The sequence below is a fragment of the Psammomys obesus genome, unplaced genomic scaffold (assembly GCF_907164565.1).
Source record: "Psammomys obesus unplaced genomic scaffold, mPsaObe1.curated_primary_1811, whole genome shotgun sequence".
NCBI lineage: Eukaryota > Metazoa > Chordata > Mammalia > Rodentia > Muridae > Psammomys > Psammomys obesus.
The window spans coordinates 4175236-4188876 of record NW_026592710.1 but is presented as its reverse complement, the minus strand read 5'-3'; the positions used below and the strand labels follow the sequence as shown (position 1 = coordinate 4188876).

At 45.5% G+C, this 13641-nt stretch overlaps 1 protein-coding gene across 13 annotated transcripts in view; it reads right to left on the bottom strand.

Annotated features, from left to right (window-relative positions):
* Camta1 (calmodulin binding transcription activator 1) overlaps positions 1-13641 on the bottom strand; it is a 791014-nt gene that overhangs the window by 686086 nt on the left and 91287 nt on the right. The window contains exons 6-7 of one of the 13 annotated variants that reach the window (XR_008721045.1): positions 12344-12805; positions 11560-11631 (exon numbers count right to left, since the gene is read on the bottom strand). The exons of 10 other annotated variants lie outside the window; for them this stretch is intronic. The gene's annotated coding sequence lies outside the window, so the exon portion shown is untranslated. Of the gene's footprint in view, positions 1-11554; positions 11632-12343; positions 12806-13641 lie in introns of those variants that run through there. 2 more of the 13 variants (XR_008721044.1, XR_008721043.1) reach the window with 2 other exon arrangements.

Genomic DNA, 13641 nt, shown 5'->3' with positions numbered 1-13641 from the left:
TCACAAGCAACTATTTAAATTTTGATGAGAATGGCACTGGATTTATGACCGATGTGAGGGAGACAGGTGCCACGATAGGACCACACCGTTTGACACAGTGTCTCTTTTCTCTTACTGGGATATTAAAGTTCTCTCTGAGGTGGTTTCCAGAGCAGAGGTCATGGTCACATATATTTTCTTTAAAGTGTTTGATGTGTGAGATGCTACTATGAGCAATACTGATTTCAAATCTTCATCTCAGTTGATATAACCTTGCCAAACTCAAATATTCACATAGCTAATATTTTTGTTTTGTGTGGTAAACTGCAGTTTTTCATAATTATGGTTTTTGTAAATAAAGGTTAAATTTCAGAGATGTAGTAACTGTCTGAAACTCCAAATAGGTTGATTTCAACAATTAGAAAGTATCCAGAACAGCTGGATGTGGTGCTGCACACCTTTAATTCCAGCACTTGGGAGGCAGAGGCAGGTAGATCTCTGTAAGTTTTAGGCCAGCCTGGTCTACAGAGTTCCAGGACAGCCAGGGCTGTTACACATAGAAACCCTGTCTTGAAAACAACAAAAACAAGCAAATAAACAAAAAAACAGCACACAGTAAAGAAAGCTCATTCTGATCACACAAGGTGACAAAATGCAGATGTGAGAGCTTCCACAGCCTTGTGTTGAAGATGCTCCCCCTTTGGGACCGACGGGAACCTGCCGCGTCACACAGCTGAGGGTTGGCTGTAGGCACTGTGTGCTCAGCAGCAAGGAGTGGCCCAGCACTGCTGTGCATTTGCGGGGCCTCAGCCTCGTGACAGGCAGGACTCACACCTGACTCCACAGAGCTCGCCACTTCACCCCTCAGGAGCTTGGAACAGTGAGCTGTGAATGGCCTCTCCCCAGCAGCACAGACCCACGCCAAGGGTCTCAATTACAGACAACTGAATAAAAGACACACCAGTGTTTGAAATGGAAAATAAACAAAGGCCCCTGTTTAGCAAGAGACCACACCCAATTCACCAATTACTGACGTCCAGAGAAACAAAGAGACAGACCAGGAGATGACACACAGGTTTAAAGTGTACTTCTGCCATGCCACTGCTCTTGTCCATCCTACAGTTCCACGATTTACTGTGGTCCTCAGCTGCATCTGTAAGGATTTGTTCAAAGTGAATTCCAGCCTCCTCCATCACAGAAGCCGTTACTAGTTGCCATGCTCGTGTTCTCACCCAGAGCCTTAGACTTCGTCACTGCGAGCAGCGGAGCTTGTCTCAAGTGCACGTCATCCATGTGTGTAACTTTAACACAGGGGCAAGTCGGTGCACTCCATTGCCATTTGACCAAACTCAAGCCAAGCGATTACTGAGTTTCCAATTACGCTCAACCTTAAATCACTGTTTGCGCTGATTGCAGACCCAGCCCTGCAGGGAGTTGTGCAAAAGCATATATTTGGCAAGCTTTCAAGCCACGGCAACAAAACATGTGCTGAGGAAAATGATTCAAAACATTAAGAAAGCAGTCATTTGTTTTAGAAGGCCTGTTCACGTGAGACAATAAGCTGCTTCCCAGAATAGGCACCATCTATCAGGAAACCCCGCAGCCCCGCACACACTGGCTGGAGTGTGCCTCTCAGCTATCACAGGGCTTTGGTATCTACTTATCACCCACACACATCCACGGTGGGTAAACAGGCTGGGTACATGCCTGCAATGCAAAGCTCCCCACTTGGGAGACATACCCAAGGTCTGATGATCTCAGACCCCAGAGACATTCCTGAGTTTCCACATAAGCCTGTGGACTCTGTAAAAGAGGGTGTTGGGCTGACAGATCCCTTTCTATGTTTAAAAAAAGTGGTATGTTGAACAAGACAGGCCATGGCTTCAGAGTAACCAGGGGCCTACTGGAACATCCAAATGCCAACAGGCCACAGTTACTTCTAGAAATCAGGTTAGTTAAGCCAGACAAGCTAGGCCTGTGCAAACAGAGGCAGCTCAGGAAAGCCCTTTCTAATGTCTTTCCTGACCAGCCCCTGGAAAGCAACCATCTGTACCATCTTCAGGGGCCATCTTACATGCCAATTCTATGCCAATCCTACCACCCACCTCCCCCTGTGAAGTTCAACCTGTCTGCCTGCATGGAAGACGATGTATTACCGGTAAGCCAGAAGAACGGGCAGAGGAACGGGCAGCACGGGCCCTGTTAAAGGAGTGCGGTGTTTAGTTCTCTCCATCAGGGCCCACAGCAAGTTTAACAAATATTTAATCTCCTCAACCAACTTTAGGAAATCATCAGCCAACTACCGTACCCGAACCAGAGTGTGAGCACGGATCAGGAGCTGAGCCTCTGGTAACAATGTCACAGTCATGGGTGGTTTTAGACACGTCTAAACATGACCCTTCAAAGGTGAGAGAAATTAAAGACTTGTAGTTACCCTGAAGTTCCTGCAGGCATCATACCATGAAGAGAAAGGCTAGATGAACCTGGGCCTTTTGTGGTAGGAAACTATTCTGGCCCTTCGAGGTAGGACAGAGAAAACAGATTAACAGTGAGTGGGAACTTTCCAGAGTCAACACTCAAGGCCCATCAACTACAACCAGCATGTCCAAAAGCACCAATCCCATCTCCTCAGGACAATCAGAGGGCTCGGAAGTGATGACCCTATCACCCATTTGTCAGACAAGAATATGGCTGCAAACTTCTGTTGAACTAAGCACTTCTGTTGAAGTTTGTTAACTTCAAACACCATCAATCAGAGGCTTAGTCCAAAGTGACAGGATTTGGTGGCATGCAGTGCAGCTTTCCCAGTAAATGAAAGTGTAGCAGACCCCGGGATTCTGGAAAACAATGGACCCCAGCTCTCCTCCAGCACACCAAGAAAAATGGGCCCCTCCCCACACCCTGCTGATCTTAAACATATCCACCCACTGCCGGGAAACAACTGGCTGCTGCTCTTTACTGTCAAGAGCTTGTCAAGTCCCTTTGCTGGCATGCACAGCACCCATGGTGGTCTGGCAGAGGCCATCTGCTCTGTTCTCACCTAGTTTATCCCAAGTCCAACCTGGTTTCCAGCTGGCAGTTACACAGCCAGGCAGTTACAGCACCTGTCTTTCTAAGTCATTAGGGTTCAGTCAGACTCTCGGTAACCTAGTCTAATAAACTGACACTCCGTCAACAGCAACCCAAGCCTTCCTGCTACAAGGTTTAATCTGAGTCTCAGTTCAAAACAAAAGGCTGTTTCAGTATAGATTAACAGAGAAGTCACTGTTTCATTTGTACAACCCAACCACAGCTACTACACCCTGATAAAGGTAGCAGCAAGAGTGAAAGTCCCGCAGGGGAGCTTTTGCTCAGCAGACAGGTCTCCTGAGTTCCACAACCCAGTCCCCAACTAGCACATTCAAGACCAGAGTGAGTGCTTCAATAGATAGCTTGGAAAGGCAGGGTATATCCAAAACTCCAAGCGGGAAATGTAATTCTTTCTTCCCTAAGGAAGTTTCGTACAAAAGGTCCAACTAGATTCGTGAGCACCCTCACCTTTCCAGGTATCGACAGCTGCCCATATTTTCTTCCCAAATCTGGTATTGTCAGGAGGGAAACCAAGGAAGCTGAATGCTGCTAGCTGAGGTTTAGATTTCTGCAAATACATGTATCTCAACAGATGTTTCCAGGCCACAGAGTAACTGCTGAACTTGGAAAGTGTTCTTATCATACTCATCAGAAAGTTATCACAGAAGCCACAAGAAATGGCACCTGCCTCTCCTGGGGACGGCTGCCTGCAGATAGGCCATGCTAGCTCTGTGACCCCAGTCAGGAAGTCAACCTCCTGGCAAGCTCGTACTGTGGACAAGAGCCCAGGACATTAGCTCCCCACCCCACCCAGAGGGCAGAGCTTCCACAAAGGCTAGAGCATGTCTTCTGAGGGCTTCAGGATACCCTGCGAGGGATCAGCTACCCCAGGGAGCAGTCTTCTACCGCACAAGCCACTTTGTCAACAGTTATCTGTGCCCTCGAAGCACCTGACTGACTGCTAGGAACACAGCTGAGGCGGCAGACCTCAGAGAGCTAATGCAGTGGGGAGGAGACAAGAACCAAAATAAGGAAACAATTTCTTGACTAATAACTGCCATGGAGGGAAAAAACCTGCCATCTGAATGATGAAGACTGCACATGACACTGTCATCAGGTCTATGGAGACGATCCTTGGAATGAGCCCTAACTGGTACAAAGGAACCAACACAGAAATGGAAAAGAGCTGACGGAAAAGCTTTCCAGGTAGACAAAACAGAAAATGCCTAAAAGGATCATGTCTGATTCGTTTCCGATTTGGGCAGCCTCAGTGACTAGAGGCCGAGCAAATGATGGGAGGAGACCGACGAGGTAGACCAAAGGTACTCCAACTATGCAACTGCTACTCTCACTTCTGGACAGACAGCATGGCGGGCTGCACAGGAAGGCAAAGTGAGGTAGGAAGTACAAAATGGGAGGAGGAGGCCTGGTGCTGGGTAGAGATGCAGAATCTGATCCATGTTAGGAGATAAAAAGAACAGACAGCTGGATCGGATGTTTGGGGTGGGGAAAGACAAAATCAGGGACACTCCGGGGTTCTGGCTTTAACTAGTTATTTTTTATAAGCTATTTATGTTCTGAGACAAGGTATTCAAAGCCCTTCGATCCATACTCTGCCTGCCTCAGTCTCCCCAGGCCTGGGATTACAGGTACGCCCCAGCCTAGCAGATTCATCTTCATACCCTTCCACGTTTTTTCACCAACACTAATTTCAGCCTTAGCAGCTTTCAGCGCTGACTATCTAGAACACTGAGGCAGACTCAAGTGCATCAAATGGTGGGTAGGCTGGCGAGTTATCACAGGAGCGCCTGCTCCCGCCTACCAGAGCCTGCCTAAGCCACCCCTCCTCCCACCACTGTCCCCTACTCCAGCAGCAGCAGTACTCACAGAACAACTTCCTATCGCCAGCCTCTTCAAAGCAGGTACTTTCTCTAGCTTGAGTTTATCACTGTTTAAAATGTTGCGCTAGTTAGCAGTAATTATGTAAATGCAAGCAGCCACTTCTATTTTTAAAAGGAAACCCCATTTAGCATTCTTATATCCTGAGATGTTTAAAATAGCTAGTCCAGTGGTGCCTTCATTTTATTCAAACTGTTTGTGAGTTTAAATACAGGTTCAGCAGAAACCAAAGCAAGCCAAACATTTGCTTTCTATTAAATGTCTAAATCAGAGGATTAAAAAAACAAACTACAGGAAGCGGCCATCGAATCTCAGCACAATGGTAGCATTATTGACTGTCAAGGAGCAATGACATTGGAGAAAGAATCAATTTAGGAAAGGATGGATGGATTTCTTTAAACTCTTCAAAAAGAGAGAAATACATCTGAGCAAATCTTTTAATTATAGCATCTTCCAAAGAACCTACAAAGCCTTTCTTCTTCCCAAACCTAATGCTTTTTAAAGGCAGCTTTTGCCCCTTAATTCCACATGAAATATTCAGTACAGCATAATTAAATTTTATTCCATGCTATTTTTACTGGGTTCACTGAAATAGAGGGTGCTTGCTTCTTTAAAACAAACTTCCCAGCAACTTAGCTTGCACAGTGAATGGCTGGTTCTCAAAACTGAACTTAAAATGCAGAACCTATGGCCTCTGCCAGTGCAGGGCAGTCACACAGGTACTGAAAAGGCAGGCGGTGCGTATGTTCCACCCACCTTCACAGAAGCATGCCTGTGGGCCACAGGCACCCAGCAGCTCAGATCATTTCCAACCAGAGTGTCTGTTCATTCTTTGGCACCTACGTGGTGGGAAGGGACAGAAATGCAAACAAGCACCACTATGGTATGGAGAAACCCGCAGTTTCACTGTTTAGATAATAGGTCGGTCATAAGTGGGGAAGTAGGCCTGACAGTTTAGACTTTTCATACAAACTGAAATCCTAACGACTCTTCCAGTTAGGATCAGCAAGTAGGCTACAGAGTCCAACACAAGAGAAAGGGAAGTGTTAAGTATCTCACTATCCAAAAGTAGCCACACACTGTGGCCATTCACATAGCCTCAAGAGGAAAATAATTTACTGTAATATAACTCCCCCAGGAATGCGTGTGACAGTAACATCTTCATCCTGGATTCTGCCAACCTGAGACTGTCCCTGCCGATAGAATTAGAGCTCAAAGATTATCTGCTCTTCATTTCAGTCAGACTGACCCATGTTTTACAACATCCCAAAATACACTACAGCTTCAGAAGCTAAGCATACCAACAACACAAACCTGCACAGTAGACACTAGAAACCATAAGGCCAGCCGCCAGGAATCGCTCAACTCTGGATGGCTCTCCAGAGCTTCATGGGTATCAGACTCCAGTAGACAATAAACAGTTTAAGTTTTTTTTGTTGTTGTTGTTGTTCATTTTGTTGTTGTTTGCTTTTTTGGCTTTAACAAGGCTCTTAGGCTTTCAAAAAAATCAAACTTATCTCAATGCATTCATTCGTCTTTGTTGAGTCACCTTCGCTACTAGCTATAAAAAGCAGGTCTTCATGGCATACACCTTTGATCCCAGCACTCTGGAGGCAGAGGCAGGAGGATCTCAGAGTTCAAGGCCTGATCTATATGGTTCCAGGCCAGACAGGGGTACATAGTAAGGCACTATCAAAATAAACAAACAAGGTGGCACTCTGGATGAGAAGGCAGAATCAGAAATTAAAGATTGTCCTCGGTTATACAGAAACGATGAACCAGCTGGAGCTAAATCTCATAAGGGCAGAACAGAAAAGCAACAGCTGCCACCCGCCAAATACACCAAAGTGGTTAATTGATGCTTGATAGCTTATTGCTTGTTACTGCCACAACCACCAGCATAGCGGACTCTTCCGAGCTGTAATGTTCTTAGACACAGACACCAAAGAAGGGAAAGGCATGTGACAACAATCCTTAATTTTCATAGGACAGGAATGGGTAGGGTATTAAAACTTACCTAAAGCACAGCCACCTCTGTCATGCATGCAAACCTTTTCTCTGGAGATGCTCTGCTGTTTTGTCTGCATCCCATTGTTTCCATAGCATGTTTGGCTAGCTTCTCAAGAACTGGCTCTTATCACATTTCTCTTCCAAATAGCTCAGTGGCACTTATGAAAATATCTCTACTGCCAAGGTTTACCTGCAGTACAGCATGAACCCAGATCAGAGTAGCTACAGCCTCACAGGAGAGGCCCCAGTTACCCCAAAGCCCATTATGGTGCTGATGGAGTCAACACATACATCAGTGCCCAAAGCACAGAGGAGTCCGAGCCTAGTTTCTTCTGAAAAAATAGAAGGTGGTGGGGTTAATTCAAGCCTAACAGTGCCAATTTCAGAATAATTGATGAAGATCTAGAATAATAAGGAAACTGTCTACTAGGCATCAAAGAATTATTATGCATAAACAGCCTAAGGTCTCCAGTAATCTCATCAATGTAAAGGGGAAAGCAGTCTTTTCAAAGGTGAATGCTGCAGGAGCCATGTGCTGGAGGTGTTGGGCTGATTGCAGAATGATTGGGACCACGGTCTGTGCTCTCACTATGGCCCTCAACCTGGTCAACCCTTGATCTTCCTACTGCATCTGGCTCATAAAAGGGGGGGGCACAAAGCTCTCCCCTCTCATCCTTAGCAAGAAGAAGCCAAGTGACAAGTGTCTAGCATATCACTTTCTTAAACAGAAGCACATGAACTACAAGGAGTTTCCATTTATTTCCATAAATGTACTAAAACTAGGCGGCAGACTGTGGATTAAGATGTACATTAAAAGGTTTGAACCGAGAGTTTTTGAACCTTCTAAAGAAACATTTGGGAGTCAGGTGCAGTGGCTCACACCTGTAATCCCAGCACTCAGGGAGGCAGAGGCATGTGGATCTCTGTGAGTTCAAGGCCAGCCTGGTCTACCAAGTGAGTCCAGGACAGCCAAAGCTACACAGAGAAACCTTGTCTCAAACAAAACAAAACTGGGGAGGGGGAGATTATATACTTATTTTGAAAGCAGACATACTTCTACATTGCCTTCAAGTTAAGTGTATGAGAAGCAGCTAAGAGGCTTTGAAAATGCAGAGCTGAAACACGATGACACAAACCCACCCAGTCTCTCCTTAGGCTGCACATATCAGTAACTGTACAAACAGGGGGGCTACTGTGGCATTCAGATGCTGGAAAAATCGCAGAAAGTGTTTCTAACATCAAATAGCCAGAAACATGGGATGAGGTCAAAACAGAAGGTGGTTTGGGGACAAACGTCCAGTCTACCTACGTGGAACTCCGGTACTGAAGGCAAACATTTCAGTCTTCAGCAAAATGCTAAGTGGACACCCAAACCAAATTTGACCCAGGTGCAGGTATTATAAAAACACTATCAAGGAAACTCAAAGGTATCAAAGGACTTACAGTATGTATAAACCCAGTGCCATCCCATTTGTAACTTTGTTGTTAAATATGAAGTTAACCCAAAATAAGTTTTTGTTGTTGTTGGGTTTTGTTTTGTTTTTGTCTTTTAAGTGCCAAAGGCGGGGCTTACTATTAAGTGAAGGGCGTCTGTTTTACCAGCCGTCCAGGAAGGTTGATCTATTTGGCCCTTGAGTTCATCTCTTAGCTTCATCCTCAAAGCTATGCTTTTCAGAATTTGAGACACTGGTTAGCCTTCCTGCCTATTTCACAGACAGACACTCACACAAGGCAAAACCACATCTCTGGGCCCTATGGCTGTGCAGAACTGGATCTGCTCTGCCTGATACCAAAATCCAGAGTAATAGAATCCGGCCAGGGTACCTCAGTGGGAAAGCTAGCTCCAGAGAACACTGGGGGCAATAAGGTCATCAAGACCAACCCACCAATTTTGGCCCAAGCAGTGGCTGTAAATCACCCTAAGCCAGCAAGGAGAACTTTCCCTTAATATAAGAACCAACAGCCATGTCCCTTCTTGGAAAGGCAGGGTAAGGAATGCATCTACAGCTGCTTCACAGCTCCCCCTGGAAAACCTCTCTCTGAGGAAGCCCATCTGAAAAGTCCCTCCTGCACAGCAGCATGCTCAACCTGAACGAGGCTGTTAGTAAGCACGGCCCAGGCTTAGTGGAGTAACTGACAGGCATGGAATGCAAGAAAAGACAAACTCGAGTGGGTGTAAATCTGCTGACTTATACCAAGCAGCCTTCAAAATCACAAGAAAAAGCTGACAAAAGTTAACCAAATATAAGGTGGTACCTCTTTAAAGAGCTAGCCCAAGGCTCCTGGGTCAGATTCCTCTTTGCCTGGTGTCCTCTGTGTACCAGCAGAGGGCACTAACTCATGCAATCCCTCCTTAGAAGCTTATGATGTGTAATTCAAAGTACAGGAACACTGAATGAGAACTAGATTTTGAATGGATGGAGTGCTAAGTGTGCAATTTTAACAGCGACTTTAAACAGTTTTAAGTTTCACTGAACCCCACTAAACTTAAAGGTCTATACACATACACACCACCACCACCAGCAGCAGCAGCAGCATATGGAAACAACAGTAAGTTAATCAGATCTTCAGACTGATAAAGACATTTCAAAATAAAAGCAAACATGAAGAACTGTTCTTGTATCATTGGCCCATGAGATGTTGAACCTGCTTCATCTCTCCCATCTTCTTTCACACACATACAACAGGAGAACCAACCAAGAAAGATGAATCCGTTTCTTAATCTGAGAAGCCATTTTTTGATGAATTAGAAAGGAGACACTGACTATAACCAAATTATTGTGTATTTTATTAAGCAGGATTGAAACATGATTTTGTTTGTATTTAAACCTCTCCAAGAATCAAGAGCATGTGTTGTGTTCAGTATGTCCTGGGCTGCTGCTCTAAGCAAGTTCCCTCATTTAAAACATCCCCCGAGAGGTTCTAAAATTCTGTTTTCACAGTGAAAAGTTCAATCTTGCATTTCCTGACTGCAACCAAGAATTTTCCTTACATCTGAACCCTCCACCAGGATTTATTCATGCACACAATTTCAAGTCGGGGTTTGTGAGCTCTGCCTCACTAACCACTTTCTGCAATTATATTCTCACCTCAAAATTCACACTTCTTACACTTCCAGGGGAAGGAAAGTTACATTCAAAATAACTCAGTGACTTGTCTCGTGCAAACAGCATCATACTACCAAAGGCTTTGGTTTCTTGGCTTGCTGTGTGACACAGAAAGGTTTGGCCTTTGCATTACTTAAAAATAACCGAGTCTGGTTTGAGCAGAGCTATCGGACACTTCCAAAGTGAAGAAACTCAGGTTTAATTGTCTCTTTGTCGTGGTTTTAGTTGACTCCTTTTGTGTGTAATAAGAAATGAACAAAAGCTGACAAATGAAATACACTGTACCTAGAAGAGGTTTTATTTCTGCAGACTATGCATCACAAGCCGGTGTTACAAACTCACCTGGAGACAATGGCCCACATCACAGGAAACTGTCTCCTTGGGTCTTTGTTTCAAAACAAAAACTCAAGGTTTGCAGGAGTATCACCAGTATCCACCAATACACAAAGGATAAAGATGAGCAGCGATGCTTCTGGGTCACGACTTGTGTTGCTATTCTCTCCCTACGGCCATCCCTGCTTGACAATCTCCTCCGGGAGCTCCGGGCAGTATGTGAACACACAGAGAGCACCTGCCCACAGACAGAGCCAGTTCTGAGACCACCGAGCCCTGAACTCTCAGGAGGGAGCTGAGGGCGGCCCACTGACGGCCGAACTGGTGTCACCTCCTGCTTGATTTACCCCAGAAAATGCCCGCTCACTCTAGACAGCACCTGGACCGCACTGTGTGTGTCACTTGGACACTAGACAACGGAGCAGACTATTCAGGGTATCTGCCCGGCTTCTACCCTCCTGTGCTTGCTTTTTGAGTCTCTTTCTGGACTCCCCTCAGCGGTGCTGATGCTACAGTGAAGTGACTCGTATGCCCTGTCTGCTGCTAGTCAGGCAGCACGGACACCACAACACAACACATGGCTCTGCAACTCATACTCCACCATCTCAGATACTCTGCTTCTTCTACTTCCCTGAACTAGCTGCAAAACAAAACTTCCTATTTACATTGTCATTTTCAAAGGTACACAGTCCATAAACAGCAAGGTAAAGGAACAGACTGAGAAAGGACGCAACACTAGTGACCCACTAGTTCACTGAACAGCATTTATTGATACGCGCCAGGCGCTATCCTATGTGCTGGAGACAGACAACACACAGGCCCTGCTCTCATGGAGCTTCCATTCTTTTGGGAGGCAGTAATCAACACATTAACACGTCATTGCCAGGTGAATATTAGTAAGAAAAGGAAGTTTGCTGGGGGCATCGGGAACCAGGGACAAGTGGTACATACAGGCTGTTCCCCAGAGACAGGCGGCTGCTGTACTCTTCCATGGTCACTCCGGGTGAAGCACTTGAAGCTACTTCATTTTAGTAACATGCAGTTCATATAAACTTAGGGTTTAAAGTACAATTAATTCACTAATGGAACTGTCTTGAAGCAGATATGGAGCTGGCAGGATGGAAAGCTCTCCCTATGCGCTCTGCCAGCTTCCTCCCAATGTGTCAGCCCTCATGGCTCCAGCTCTGTGGGTCCCTCTTCTTGCTGCGCCCATGAACAAGTGTGTGGTAAGAGCCTGAAATACACAGGTGTAAAATGGGTCAAGACCATCGCTTCTATTTCTGTTTTTAACTGAAGAAAATGTGTCCCACTTCCAGAGGCAGAGAGAAGGAAACATGTGAATAAAGGCCAACTAAAGTATATCTAACCACACATATAAGTGTGTGTATGTACATGTGTCTCTACCCCACAAATGACCTATTTCCCTAAGATAATTCAAAATTGGGTCTTGTATAAATGTCTTTTGACAATATTACAGTATAACTTTAAGTTGTATCTTTGAGAGACCACAAAACTGTTTTAAAGATTCAAATTAAAGACTGAAAGTTCAAAGATATCATGCTCAATTAACACTAATTTTACAAGAATTTTTCACTTACTCTGCATGCTCAGCATACTCATATAGTTTTTGTTTTTTCTTTTTTTCTGACATGGCATCCCAAGGGAGCCATACAATCAGCCCTCAGATTAACGTGTGTCTGAGTGCATATTGATAGAACAGACAATGCCTCGAGAGGTCTCCTTGCTAGAGTCTGTCTGTGATGCACAGCACTGAGAAGGCCAGCTTAACTCCCAGCACTTCCACCTGGTCTTCACAGGCCAGTTTCCCAAGTTAGGGAAACACAGGATTTCAAAGGGATGCTGAAGGCTTGTAAGCAAGGACACTTCCTAATCATTGTAAGATCTTAACAAGCTGCCAGTGACTTCCACTGTGGCCCTGAACCTACCCCAAAGCACAAAGCTGCAGAAGGGAAGCATCAGAAATCTCTGCCTCCTTCGCTCAGGAGCTATAATGGGCAGCACCAAGTGGCAGGCAGGAAACAGGACCACTAGGCTACATGTCACAGATGAGCTGCTCATGGAGTGGAAGGTACTTGGCTGCCTCTCAGTCCTCAGGACTGCAGCTCAGGGCTTGAAGGGAGTAAAAAGTCCACAGCTCCAGGCTGTGCTCAGTGAGTCACAGGCCTGGGTATAAAGAGGACCCCTGCCTTCTGCAGGTCAAAGTCCTTACAACCTAGTTCCCCATGTGTTATTCAACTAAATCAGCAATTTAAGATATCGGGATAAATGGAAGATTTCAACATAAATCACATGTGTATAAACTGTGGACATCTCTGGACTCAGACAGCTGCTTCTGGCTTGTTTCCATTGCTCTGCACATTTGCTTTCTGCTACCAAAATTTTAAGACCTGCATAAACAAAAACAGCATTTATTCTTCTCTTCTCCAAACAGTTATTAGGTTTACCCTTCCCTGAGGGCACCTTAGCCCGCCATCATTTCTCCCATCCACCCATCTTGATTCATCCACTCACCACTCAAACCTAGCTAATGCTAGGTTTGGCTCTAGGAAAACAGGAGTAGGGAGGCTCAGCCCCAGCCCCAGAGAGCTAACTCACTGAGGGAAAAAGATCGTGACAATACACCATGGCAAGTGCCCTCACGGGGATATTAGGTGCCACACCTGCAAGAACAATGAACTGGCATCAACCGTACTGAACAAAGCCCAAGAAAACGGTGCATGAGAAGGGAATCCCAGCCGAGAGGAGGAAGGCTGGCTGGCTCAAGGAGCAGAGGGCAGAACACAAGTGCTAGAGTGTATGTGTGTGTGTGTGTGTGTGTGTGTGTGTGTGTGTGTGTGTGTGTGCGCGCGCGCGCGTGTGTATGTTGGGGGGGGTGTCAAGAGACAAGCAAGGTGCAGCTGGGTAGAGGCACACTTTAAGGGGCCAGGGCTGTGGGTGTGGCTATCAGGTGTGTGTGTGGACTCTGATGAAAACAGGGATGGACAGCACTTGCCTAAGAGCAGACACTGCTTAGGATTTGGTGATGCTCGCTACATTAGACAAGCTGCTCCAGCAGCAAATTTTCAAAATAACTAAGTCACAAGTTTAAATGCTATACCTGAATTGCTTTAGTTTCTTTTCTTTTCTCTTTCTTTTTCTTTCTTTCTTTCTCTCTCTCTCTCTCTCTCTCTCTCTCTCTCTCTCTCTCTTTCTTTCTTTTTTAAGCACTAGTAACCCAGATCTA